The sequence below is a fragment of the Cervus elaphus genome, chromosome 21, assembly GCF_910594005.1.
Source record: "Cervus elaphus chromosome 21, mCerEla1.1, whole genome shotgun sequence".
Classification (NCBI taxonomy): domain Eukaryota; kingdom Metazoa; phylum Chordata; class Mammalia; order Artiodactyla; family Cervidae; genus Cervus; species Cervus elaphus.
In genome coordinates this window covers 69463666-69476628 of record NC_057835.1, presented here as the reverse complement: position 1 = coordinate 69476628, position 12963 = coordinate 69463666, and the positions used below count along the sequence as shown (strand labels likewise).

Below are 12963 nucleotides of genomic sequence, written 5' to 3'. Positions count from 1 at the left end.
CCTGAGCACCAGAATAGCAACTAGCTGTTGAACAACCATCAACAGGAGGACACTAGAACCCACCAAAAAAAATGCTCCACATCCAAAGACAAAGAAAAAGCCACAACACGAAGGTAGGAGGGGTGCAATCACAAGAAAATTAAGTGCCATACCTGCCAGGTGGAGGACCCACAAACCAGAGAGCAATAATATCAAAGAAGTTCTCCCACTCTTGCGAAGGTTCTGAGCCCCATGTCAGGCTTCCCAGGCTGGGGACCCACCAAAGGGATTAGAGAATCCACAGGGCTGGGGAAAACAGAGATTCCACTCTTGGAAGCACAAACAAAATCGTGCACAGCACCAGGACCCAGGAGAGAGGAGCAGTGACCCCACAAGAGACTGAACCAGACCTACCCCCTGCTGGTATTGGGGCGTCTCCAGTGGAGGCATGGGTCTGTACTGGCTTGCTGTGGGGAAAATGCCAAGTAACACACAGGGGAAATCCCATAAGGTTATCAGCTGATTTCTAAACAGAACCGCTACAACAGAAAGGAATGGCATGATATATTTAAAGTGATGAAAGGGAAGAATTGCAATCAAGCATACTCTACCCAGCAACACTCTTGTTCAGATATGAAAAGTGGAAGTGTTAGTCACTCAGTTGTGTCTGACTCTTTGTGACCTCATGGAATATAGCCCACCAGGCACCTCTATCCATAGGATTTCCCAGGCAAGAATGCTGGAGTGGGTTGCCATTTCCTTCTCCAGGGGATCTTCCTGATCCAGAGTTTGAACCCAGGTCTTCTGCATTGCAGGTGGACTCTTTACCATCTGAGCCACCAGGGAAGCTCTCAGATATGATGAAGAAATCAAACAGACAAGCAAAAGTTAAGAGAATTCAGCATCACCAAACCAGCTTTATAGTAAATGCTAAAGGAACTTCTCCAGACAGGAAACACAAGAGAAGGAAAAGACCTACACAGGATAAACCCAAAGCAATTAAGACAATGGTAATAGGATCATAGATATAGATAATTACCTTAAATGTAAATGGATTAAATGCGCCACAAAAAGACTGGCTGAGTGGATGAACACACATGCATGTATGTACTTCCACTTACCACATCACTCTACTTAACCTGCCAAATTGCATGTAATAATTTTGTATTGTTAGCTTAATCATGTTCCCCTTATGGCTTGCAATTGTTCAGTTCAGTTCAGTGGCTCAGTCGTGTCTGACTCTTTGCGACCCCATGGACTGTAGCACACCAGGCTTCCCTGTCCTTCACCAACTTCTGGAGCTCGCGCAAACTCATGTCCACTGAGTCGGTGATGCCATCCAACCATCTTATCCTCTCTCATCCCCTTCTCCTGCCGTCAATCTTTCCCAGCATCAGGGTCTTTTCTAATGAGTCAGTTCTTCACATCAGGTGGCCAAAGTATTGGAGTTTCAGCTTCAGCATCAGTCCTTCCAATGAATATTCAGGGATGATTTCCTTTAGGATTGATTGGTTGGATCTCCTTGCAGTCCAAGGGACTCTCAAGAGTCTTCTCCAACACCACAGTTCAAAAGCATCAATTCTTTGGCACTCAGCCTTCTTTATGGTCCAACTCTTACATCCATACAACTCTTCACCACACTGGAAAAACCATAGCCTTGACTAGACGAACCTTTGTTGGCAAAGTAGTGTCTCTGCTTTTTAATATGCTGTCTACGTTTGTTATAGTTTTTATTCCAAGAAGCAAACATTTTTTAATTTCATGGCTGCAGTCACCATCTGTAGTGATTTTGGAGTCCAAGAAAATGAAGTCTTTCACTGTTTCCATTGTTTCCCCATCTATTTGCCATGAAGTGATGGGACCGGATGCCATGATCTTCATTTTTTGAATGTTGGGTTTTAAGCCAGTTTTTTAACTCTCCTCTTTCACTTTCATCAAGAGGCTCTTTAGTTCCTCTTTGCTTTCTGCCATAACGGTGGGGTCATCTGCATATCTGAGGTTATTGATATTTCTCCCAGCAATCTAGATTCCAGCTTGTTCTCCATCCTGCCCAGCATTTCTCATAATAAACTCTGCATATAAGTTAACTAAGCAGGGTGACATCAATAATACTCAACTTAATATTGTTTCTTGTTATCTGTCAAAGAAACTTTGACAAAGGAAAGAAATTAAAGATATAAAAATTGGAAACAACTAAATATTATCACATTTTTGCTGATGGCTGGGTGAAAAGGAGTATATAATCTATAGATTTCACATAGACAAAAGTAGGGAAGATAATATCCCAGTTACTATAGCAGCAAAAAGGAAAAATACTAGAGAGAACAACATGAAATGTGCAAGTTCTCTAGTTGAATAAATATTTTAAATGCTCCTGAGAGACAGAAAGAAGACTTGAACAAGCAATTCATATCATGTTCTTGGATAGGAAGACTTAACATTCTACAAAGTGCCAGTTCCTGCTAAATTAATCTATAAATACAACATAATCCTAATAAAAATAGCAACACTTTTGTTTCCTGGAACTAGGCAGGCTGATTTTAAAGTTCATATGGAGAAATAAACAAGCAAAAATAGAAAAAATCTGAAAAAAGTAATAAAAATATACTAGAAAGAAAAAAGCATCATTAAGATAAGTTTTATAACACATAATTATAGGCTCAAGAATTGAAACAGTGTGATACTGGCTCTTGAATAGAGAGACACATTATTGCACTGTAATAAAAAGCAAAGTAATGAATATATATAGATGGAGATAGTATCTCAAATTTGTTGGGAAAATAATTACACATGAAGTAAATGGTAAGGCAACAAAGGAGTACCTATCTGGAAAACAAACAAACAGAAAACAGCAGATTCATATCACATATGTTATTTAAAATAGACTCTAGAAAGATCAAGTATTTGAATAGAAGTATTGAAACCAAAAAAATGCACTACAAATTTATGTCACAAATTAAGGATTAATGTCCCTCATATATAAATCAATAAGAAAATAAAGATCAATAAGCCAATAGAAAAATGGGCAAAATGACAGCTCACAGAAAATAAAAATTTTAAGTGAAAAGATGTTTAACTCCATTCATAATAAAAGAATTGAAAATTAAAAATATGCTGAGAAATCATGTTTCAAAATCATCAAATTTTTGAGTGTCAAAAAGTTTGATAACACTTTCTCTTGGTATAGGTTGGAGAAATAGACACACCATACATTGTTGGCAGTATATATTGGTTCAGCCCCTGTGGAGAACAGTTTGCCAACAAATTAAAAGTAGGACATCTATACATCCTTTGACCTTATTAAGTTCATTTGTCAGAGTTTAGCCTAAAAGACAAGCTCACATACTCAAAATGGCTTATACGTAACTTTACACAGTATGAGTGGTTTATGATAATGAAATTCAGAAGCAATCTAAATGACCATGGATAAAATGTCTCCAGAAAACTACTCAAGAGGTGGGAAGGGAAATTGTAAGGCTAGGAAATGATGGTAGAAAAAGATTTACACCTTTTACACCTACACCCTTTTCAATTTTTTTTTGAAAAAAATTTTTTTTTCATTTTTAGCTTTTTGAGGTACAACTGATATACCAAAACTGTATACTTTTAATGTATAGATCTTGATGAGTTTGGACACATGCATACACCCATGATGCCATCACAACCATGGTACTGAAATAGCCATTACTTCCAAACTCCCCAAAATTTCCTCATATTCTGCGGGGTGTGTGTGTGGTTGGTTGGTTTATTTGTGGGGAAGAGCAACTAACATGAGATCTATCTTCTTAACATATTTTAAAGTGCATAATAAAGTTTTTATTATGCAAGATAAATAAATTCTAGAGATCTACTGTGCAACATCAGTACCTATAGTTAATTTTTAGAAATTTCAACCATGTGTATGTACTAACTTAAAAAACATATCTCTGTGTATATATATATACATATATACATATACATACATACATGTACATGTTAAATATATAAAAACAAATTATTTGTGTGTATATATGTGTGTGGGCTTCCCAGGTGCCTCAAAGGGTAAAGAATCCGCCTGCAATGCAGAAGATGTGAGTTTGATCCCTAGGTTGGGAAGATCCCCTGGAGGAGAGCATGGCAACTCATTCCAATATTCTTGTCTAGAGAATCCCGTGGAAAGAGGAGCCTGGTGGGCTACAGTCCACAGGGTCGCGAAGAATCAGACGCAACTGAAGTGACTGAGTATGCACACATGCATACATGTGTATGTTTATATGAAAAATACAGAATATTAATAGCAAAAATACCTCTGTATGATTATTGGTAATTTCTACTCTTCTATATTGTCTAGATTCTCTTCAATAACTTTATAGCAATAGAACTATAAATGTCATATCTTAAAGATCAGAAGGATAATTTCAAGAGTATTAAAACTAAGAATCAAAAGACCTAGGTCTTGTTCCAGATTCAACACTTACCAACTGGATGTCATTTGTCATATATTCTAACTAAACTGAGGCTTAGTTTTCTCATCTGTAAAATGGCGACAATACTGCTTGCCTTGGTTTTCAGAATTTGGGGGAAAATCAAGTGAGCAAATACTCTGTAAATTCTTATAAATCATCATGCTACAGAAATGTGCAATATTGTTATAGTTAATGACGTAAGAAGCACTACCGAAGTATTAGATTTCTCAGTCTCCTTCTTAAGATACAAACTGGCCGATGAGTTAAGTCAATCAAGATCTCAAAGAGCTACAAGCCAACTAAGTTCTGTTCTCCACTGTTATTTCCATTTGCAAAGTGAAAAGAAGAAGGTTGAGGAAGTTCCATAAGAATATTCCAACGGAAGAAATTCTCACCCAAGGAAGGAGCACGGCCTCGTACTCTCCTAAAGACAGGTGTTACCCCAGTAAGACACACCCAACTCTATCCAGTCTATCCTACCAGGACCAGTTTGCTTCTGCTACACAAATTGGTTGTGTTGTAAAGATGGTGTTTGGGGTAGATCTGCTTTCCTATCCATACTCTGAAAAATCTGAATGAACTCAATGCCCAGTCCAGGACTCCACAGAGAGACTCTTCTCCTCACTTCCAAACCAACACACATACACGTATGTCTAGATATTGTTAAAAATTATGCAGAGTTACCAGAGAAGATGCTGAAACCATGAATAATAATAGTTATGTCAGCGGGAATGTGGAATTGAAGCTCAGCACTGCTTGTAAAACAATATATTGTTTCAACAAAAACAAGGCCAAAAAATCAAAAACAGTTCTGAATCGGTGTCCAAAAAGTTCCACTTTTAAGTAATGGTTTCAAAAGATTTTTCCCTTAACATCTGAGGCAACAAACCAGACCAGGGTAAGCAGCTGGATTCCCCTCACCTTGGCCAGCTTGCTGGCTAGCTCTCACTCTCTCTTTTTTCAGCCATCAGGATCTTTCAAAATGTTTTCAGTGGGAAACCTAGCCATTGTAAGTGCTCAGGAAATTCATTCACTTGAGGTCACAGTACACTCCTATCTGCTTCACTTCTCAGCGGGGTATCTCCAAATATCTTGAGGGGTGTTGCAAAATGCTAAAAATAAATGGAAAAAACACCATTAATTGGTTCAAGTTTTTCCCTTTAATTTATTTATACCATACACAGTCCTTTAGGGAAAGTTAGAATGGGTTTTAAAAAATCAGCAACCACAAATATTATAAAAGGCTGGAGATTGTTGCTTCAGGCCTCTAGGAGATAATTTAGTGGTACTATATATAATGGCTGAAGTGTGGTCCAAGAGTTATATATCTCTTGGGTTCAAATCCCAGTTTCAACACTAGCTGTGAGGCTTTGAACTCTTCCACTTTTAACCCTTCCATGTCTCTTTTTCTTATCTCACAGTTACCTTAAAGAATGAATAAAATCATCCTTGAAAAGCATTGAGCACAATGCTTAGCACATAATAAGCATTCAATGAATGTTAGCAGTTATTTTAATTATTTGCAGTACCATGACAGAAAATGTCTAACTGGTCCATGAATATCTCGCAAGAGTTAATGGTCTTCCTTAAGCACCTACCCTAAGCATTCACTACTATGGAGATAACTTGGGTACCTTCTCCAGATTACAAGCGCCGTATAGCTTCTTGTCTCAATTTCAGATATTCTGCCTCTCAGCATGGACTGTTTAATGTGTATTTCAAAAAATGCACTCAAGCAGGCCAAAACTATGTCTTCTATCTTACAGTGAAGGATGCTGACGGGTTGGTATGCCACATTCGATTTTTATTAGACTGGCTCCTTGCTAACTGCATTCCAGCTCATTTCTGAGCTTCAGCAGATGGGTGGGCAAGGCAGGAGTAGCACGGAACACACTGCTTTGTTTTGGTGTCTTAACACTTCAGACAGATGAAAAGAATAGTCCTTAAACTGGCCCATCTCTGTAGACTGTGTCTTCAGCAGAACATACTTCATTTTTTCCATTAGTACTACCAGATGACCTGTTGGTAAATGTTTTAGGGAACAGATCATAGCAAGAAAACTAAAGGCATATTTGAGTTTATGGAGATACCTAATTTTCCATCACTGAGTGATGTTCTTCTTTATCTCCATGCATGTTATTCATCAAGGCATCTTGACACTATTTACTGGAAAGGAATGGCACTGTTTACCAGAAAACTAGCTTAATCTGCTACTCATTGTTTTCATCAGTTAAATAAAACTGACCTTTCATCTTTAGCATTGTGCTTCCAACAAAATCCTGCCAAAATCACTAATGATCTGTGTTCCTCAGACAGCTGCAAGACATTCTCCATGAGCTAAGGAATGGTAGGATCATCACCCCTTCCGGAGATAGAAGGACACAGCCTTTATAGACCATGTTAACAGGTTAGCACTCCAACCAAGCCACTGGGATCCCGGAGAAAGAGAAAGGAAAGGTAAGGAGCTTCGAAAAGAGAATCCCCAAATGGAACCCCTTAACCAAAAGCACTTAGCAGTCCTTAAGATGGAATTAACCCAGCTCAGAGGCAAGGGTAGAGTTAACAACCAACTGGTAAAACCGAGTTTGTAGAGTTTCACACTTAATAGAATTAGTATAGATATTCCATAGTGAAGCCTGACTTAACCTAGTGAGTATTCTTCAGGTATTAAAGAGTATCTGAGTACCTGACAGATATTCAGGTATTCAGGAAGTACCTGAAAGTACCTTTCTTTCAGGAAGAATGATATCAATATGGCCATAAAGTTATTTTGCTATTCACATTGATAACGGTGCTTATGTGAACTTAAGCTCACCCTCATTTTATCTCTCAAAGACCAATGTCTACCCGTTCATTGGTGGTTGTAGATTGGTTACTCTCAACCTAATTAACACTCTGGCACACCGTGGCATTCTTACACAGTTCAATCAAATTACAGAAGCAAATGAGCATTTCATTAAAACTGGTAAGGTCTCAAATTGTGATTTTGCCTGGTGCTTTTGCTCACCTACCAACCATCTTTCCTGCAGTAATAGCACCTTTTCTTCCCTTTGAGAAACTGTTTCGTCCCATTCTCATCTATATATTAGTTTGTAGCCCAAGATATATGTACAGAAGTGTTCATTGCAGCAAAAATTTAGGAAAAATCTAAATGTTAGATGTTTAGTATGGGAATAGTTAAATCATAGGGCATTCATGTAAAATATTAGGCAGAATTTAAAAGAATTCTGTGGAAGATTAATATGTACAATCATGGAACAATATCCACTGTTACTAAGTGAAAGAGCAAGCTGCAGAATAATGTATGCAACTTGATTTAATTTGTGTAAATGTGTTATAGTCCCCTAACCCTTTACCTTTACCTTCTTCCCTGCAGGCTCGGTAGATAAAGAATCTGCCTGCCAATGCAAGAGACCTGGGTTTGATCCTTGGGTCAGGAAGATCCCCTGGAGACAGAAATTGCAACCTACTCCAGTATTCTTACCTGGAAAATTCCACAGACAGAGGAGCCTGGTGGGCTGTAGCTCACGAAGTCTCAAGAGAGTCAGACAAGACCTAATGACCAAATAACAGCAACAACAAACTTGATTTAATTTATGTAAATATGTTATAGTCACTTAAGTATACATGTAAATGCACAAAAATTATATCAATAAATACACGCAAGACTGATAACAGTGTTTACCTCTGAGGAGAAGCATAAAACTAGAAGAGGAAGAGGTGAAGGAAAACATTAACTTCAATTATGTTATTCTGTGTTATTGGAATTTTTATAAGCATAAAACTATAATGTAAACGAGGAAAGCATGGCAACCCACTCCAGTATTCTTGCCTGGAGAATCCCATGGACAGAGAAGTGTGACAGGCTACAGTCCATGGGGTCACAAAGAGCTGGACATGACTGAAGCAACTTAGCACATACATAATATAAACACAAAAGATTTAAAATAAAGTTCATGAAAAAAATCTATCCTCAAAAATGAATCCTTTTTAAAGGAGTGAGTTATGTCCTCAGACTTTGGAAAGGACTTTGGGTTGTTATCAAAAGTGGTAGCTATTAATATGTGAAACCAGAAGTTATATTCACTTCAGACACAAATAATTGAAAAAGCCAACTTTCACTTGCTTTCGAATCAATATTATTCACTCATTATTGTAGTAATAATAATGTCTCTTTGAAACAACTGAAATAAAGCTGTGTCTTCCTTGTCTCAATTCCAGTGCCAAAGTAACCATTTTCATTAGTGTAGCCTGTATCCTTACAGATTTACAAACACATATATGAATATTACACATATGTGTAGTTTGGTTACATCTTTAGATCCCTTGGATGGGTATCAAGCACCTTGGCCCTCAATCTCCAGGAAATATATCATCCTCTTCAAGTGATCTCTATAAGTGATCTCTTATAGTCTCTCTCACAAAGAAACAATGTCTTCAATGTTCAATTCCAAAATTCTAATTCTTTTGTACCTTTGAGTTGGGTAAAAGATCAAAGGGTCACAGAACTTGTTAGTCCTTTATGGGTGATCCAGCACCAACTTTGGAAAGAATTGCCATTTATTGTCTTGGAACTTCAGCCAAAATAAAAAAATAAATTGCATTTATTTTAATATCTAGTTAGTCAAATTTCTTGAACTAATTGATTCTAATATGTGGTTCCCATATTTAACCACTTTGCTTAACTCTTTCACTAGTTTTATCAGTTATTTCTCTTCAATTTTTGGTATAAAAATTGTTTTGTCTATAAATGAAAACTCCTCCTTTTAATACTTATATCTCATATTTCTTCTTCTTGTCTTAGTGCATTGGTTAAAATCTCTAGTACAAAGTTTAGCATTTCAGTGATAGTAAACTAACCTTCTCTTTTTTCTAATTTAATTTTTAAAATTTCTATTATTTTGCCATTAGGTATGATGTTTGTTCTAGATTTCTGTTAAATGCTCTCTAAAGATTTTTTAAACCTATTATATTTCTAGCTGACTAAAATTGTTTTGATTTATGGGTCACTGAAATTTATCATTTTTTCTGCATCTATTTGAGATGGTTGTAAGGATTTTTTTCCTTTAATTCATTAATTAGCATACTAAATTATATCAGTAAAATTTTCTTGTGTTGACTCATCTCTGCATTCCTAGGCTATGTGCTGTATTCTTTAATGTAGATTTGTATTCAATTTGTTGATATTTTATTTTAAAATTTTGCCCTATATTTTTAAGTAAGAATGTTCTTTGTTTTCTTTTTCTATTGCTTCCTTTGCCAAGTTTTTGAAATTCAGTTAAGTGAGTTACAAAGCTTTCCAATTTTTTGATGTAGTGGACTAATTTATGGATCATGGATATTACCTGTTTCTTAAGGTTTTGGTAGAAATCATCCATAAATCTATTTGGTTTTTCTACCATTTTTAATACCAGTACTTTGATTCCCTTTTCAATTATATTGCATTATAAAGTTGGTTTTCTACTTGCTTTGAGATTTATTTCTATGATTTACATTTTCCTAGAGAATAATTCATATCATGCAATCTTTCAAATATATTATTGTAAAATTTTATTTATGTTCTAACATTTACTGTCTTCTCTATTGGTGTTTATGGCTCTATCTCTTTGGTAATGACATTTCCATTGTCTTTTTATTCTTACTAAGATTTTCTAAAATGTTATAGTAATGTTATTAATGTTTCCAAATAATATTTTATGGATTAATTATGAATTATTATTCATATCTTTTAATATGTCTTCCTCCTTTTTCAAGGCTATCTTATTATTATTTTCAAAGATTCTTTGGTTGGAAGATCATTCATTTTCAATCAGTATTACTGTATAATTTTTGGCTTTTTAGTTGTAAGTTTTTTTCCCCAATTATTTTTATTAGTTGGAAGCTAATTACTTTACAATATTGTAGTGGTTTTTGCCATACATTGACATGAATCAGCCATGGATTTACATATGTTCCCCATCCTGAATCCCCCCCTCCCTCCCCATCCCATCCCTCTGGGTCATCCCAGTGCACCAGCCCTGAGCACTTGTCTCATGCATCCAACCTGGACTGGCGATCTGTCTCACACTTGATAATATACATGTTTCGATGCTGTTCTTTCAGATCATCCCACCCTCTCCTTCTCCCATAGAGTCCAAAAGTCTGTTCTATATATCTGTGTCTCTTTCTCTGTCTTGCATATAGGATTATTGTTACCATCTTTCTAAATTCCATATATATGCGTTAGTATACTGTATTGGTGTTTTTCTTTCTGGCTTACTTCACTCTGTATAATGGGCTCCAGATTCAAATGAATTCTTTTTAATGGCTGAGGAATATTCCATGGTGTATATGTACCACAGCTTCCTTATCCATTCATCTGCTGATGGGCATCTAGGTTGCTTCCATGTCCTGGCTATTATAAACAGTGCTGTGATGAACATTGGTGTACACGTGTCTCTTTCAGTTCTGGTTTCCTCGGTGTGTATGCCCAGGAGTGGGATTGCTGGGTCATATGGCAGTTCTATTTCCAGTTTTTTAAGGAATCGCCACACTGTTCTCCATAGTGGCTGTACTAGTTTGCATTCCCACCAACAGTGTAAGAGGGTTCCCTTTTCTCCACACCCTTTCCAGCATTTATTGCTTGTAGACTTTTGGATAGCAGCCATTCTGACTGGCGTGTAATGGTACCTCATTGAGGTTTTGATTTGCATTTCTCTGATAATGAGTGATGTTGAGCATCTTTTCATGTGTTTGTTAGCCATCTGTATGGCTTCTTTGGAGAAACGTCTGTTTAGATCTTTGGCCCATTTTTTGATTGGGTCATTTATTTTTCTGGAATTGAGCTGCAGGAGTTGCTTGTATATTTTTGAGATTAACCCTTTGTCTGTTTCTTTATTTGCTATTATTTTCTCCCATTCTGAAGGCTGTTTTTTCACCTTGCTTATAGTGTCCTTTGTTGTACAAAAGCTTTTAATTTTAATTAGGTCCCATTTGTTTATTTTTGCTTTTATTTCCAATATTCTGGGAGGTGGGTCATAGAAGGTGTTGGTGTGATTTATGTCGGAGAGTGTTTTGCCTATGTTCTCCTCTAGGAGTTTTATAGTTTCTGGTCTTACATTTAGATCTTTAATTCATTTTGAGTTTATTTTTTGTGTATGGTGTTAGGAAGTGTTCTAGTTTCATTCTTTTACAAAAGTGGTTGACCAGTTTTCCCAGCACCACTTGTTAGATAGGTTGTCTTTTTTCCATTGTATATTCTTGCCTCCTTTGTCGAAGATAAGGTGTCCATAGGTATGTGGATTTATCTCTGGGCTTTCTATTTTGTTCCATTGATCTATATTTCTGTCTAAAAATACGGAACGCTTCACGAATTTGCATGTCATCCTTGCGCAGGGGCCATGCTAATCTTCTCTGTATCGTTCCAATTTTAGTATATGTGCTGCCGAAGCGAGCACTGGTTCTAAGTTTTTCTGTGACCACAACTTCATTTATAGATTTTACTATGTTGTGCTTTATCATTTTTAAGAAGTTTGTCATTTATATTTTTCTTTATTCTATAACCCCAAATATACTTGAAATTAATTTTAAATTTCAAAGTATATATTTATTATTCGTTTTGCATAAATTTTAATTTCATTGTATTACATATGTAGTATATTCAGACGCAGGATAAATTATAGTTTTTATACCTTTGGTGGGTTGTTGCTATCACTGGTATTTTAGATTCAGATTATTTTTAATTTTGTTCTTTCATCATCTTTGTCCTTTCTTATTTCTTGACTCATTATTTCTTTTGTGTTCTTTACTTTCTTTTGGGATTTATTTTTTATTTTGTTGGAATGCATCTTCCGTTGATATTTCTTGAGGCCTGGAGGTAAAAATATCTTGAGTAATTGAATGTCCCAAATATCTTTAATTTTTTCTTCATGTTTAAATAATAATTTGGCTAGATAAGAAATTCTAGGTTCTAGTTTTTTCTTAGATCATCCAAGATCTTATCATATTATCTTCTTAGGCCAGCACAGCTGATGAGAAATATAGTATCAGTGTACTACTTTTTCCAATATTGGGATTTACGGGTTTTTTTTCCTTATTCTGGCAGGTTTTAGGACTTGTTTCTTTAGATTTAGTGTCTCCAAATCGAACCATACTCTATCCAGATGAGAATCACTTTTTATTCATATTAGTAGAAAATTTTAGTCTACCATTTCATTTACATTTTGAAGTCTACCATTCATTTATTTCATTGAAATTAAATCTTTTTCCCTAGGATATATTCTTTTGTTATTTCTTTTACTCTTACATATTTTTACTTATTTTAAGAATATGTCATGTGTGAATATATTCTTGCAAAAAAATTTGGACAATTCACAAGGATATTGAGCAAAAACTTTGAATAATTATAATCTTTTTTTCTCTCCCTGTGAAAAAGCACTGTTATAAATAAATGTATCAGACATTTTAATTTTTCATTTAATTTTTTATCAAATTAACACACATTTATGGTTTACAAAATTCATAAACAATATGGCTTGTAACAACAAAAATGACAAGATCC

The 12963-nt window shown here is 35.7% G+C and overlaps 1 non-coding gene across 1 annotated transcript; it reads right to left on the bottom strand.

The window, feature by feature from the left end:
- Positions 1-11753: 11753 nt before the first annotated feature.
- LOC122679734 lies at positions 11754-11860 on the bottom strand. The gene has a single exon (XR_006336520.1). It is a non-coding gene; the product is annotated as a U6 spliceosomal RNA (small nuclear RNA).
- Positions 11861-12963: the final 1103 nt, after the last annotated feature.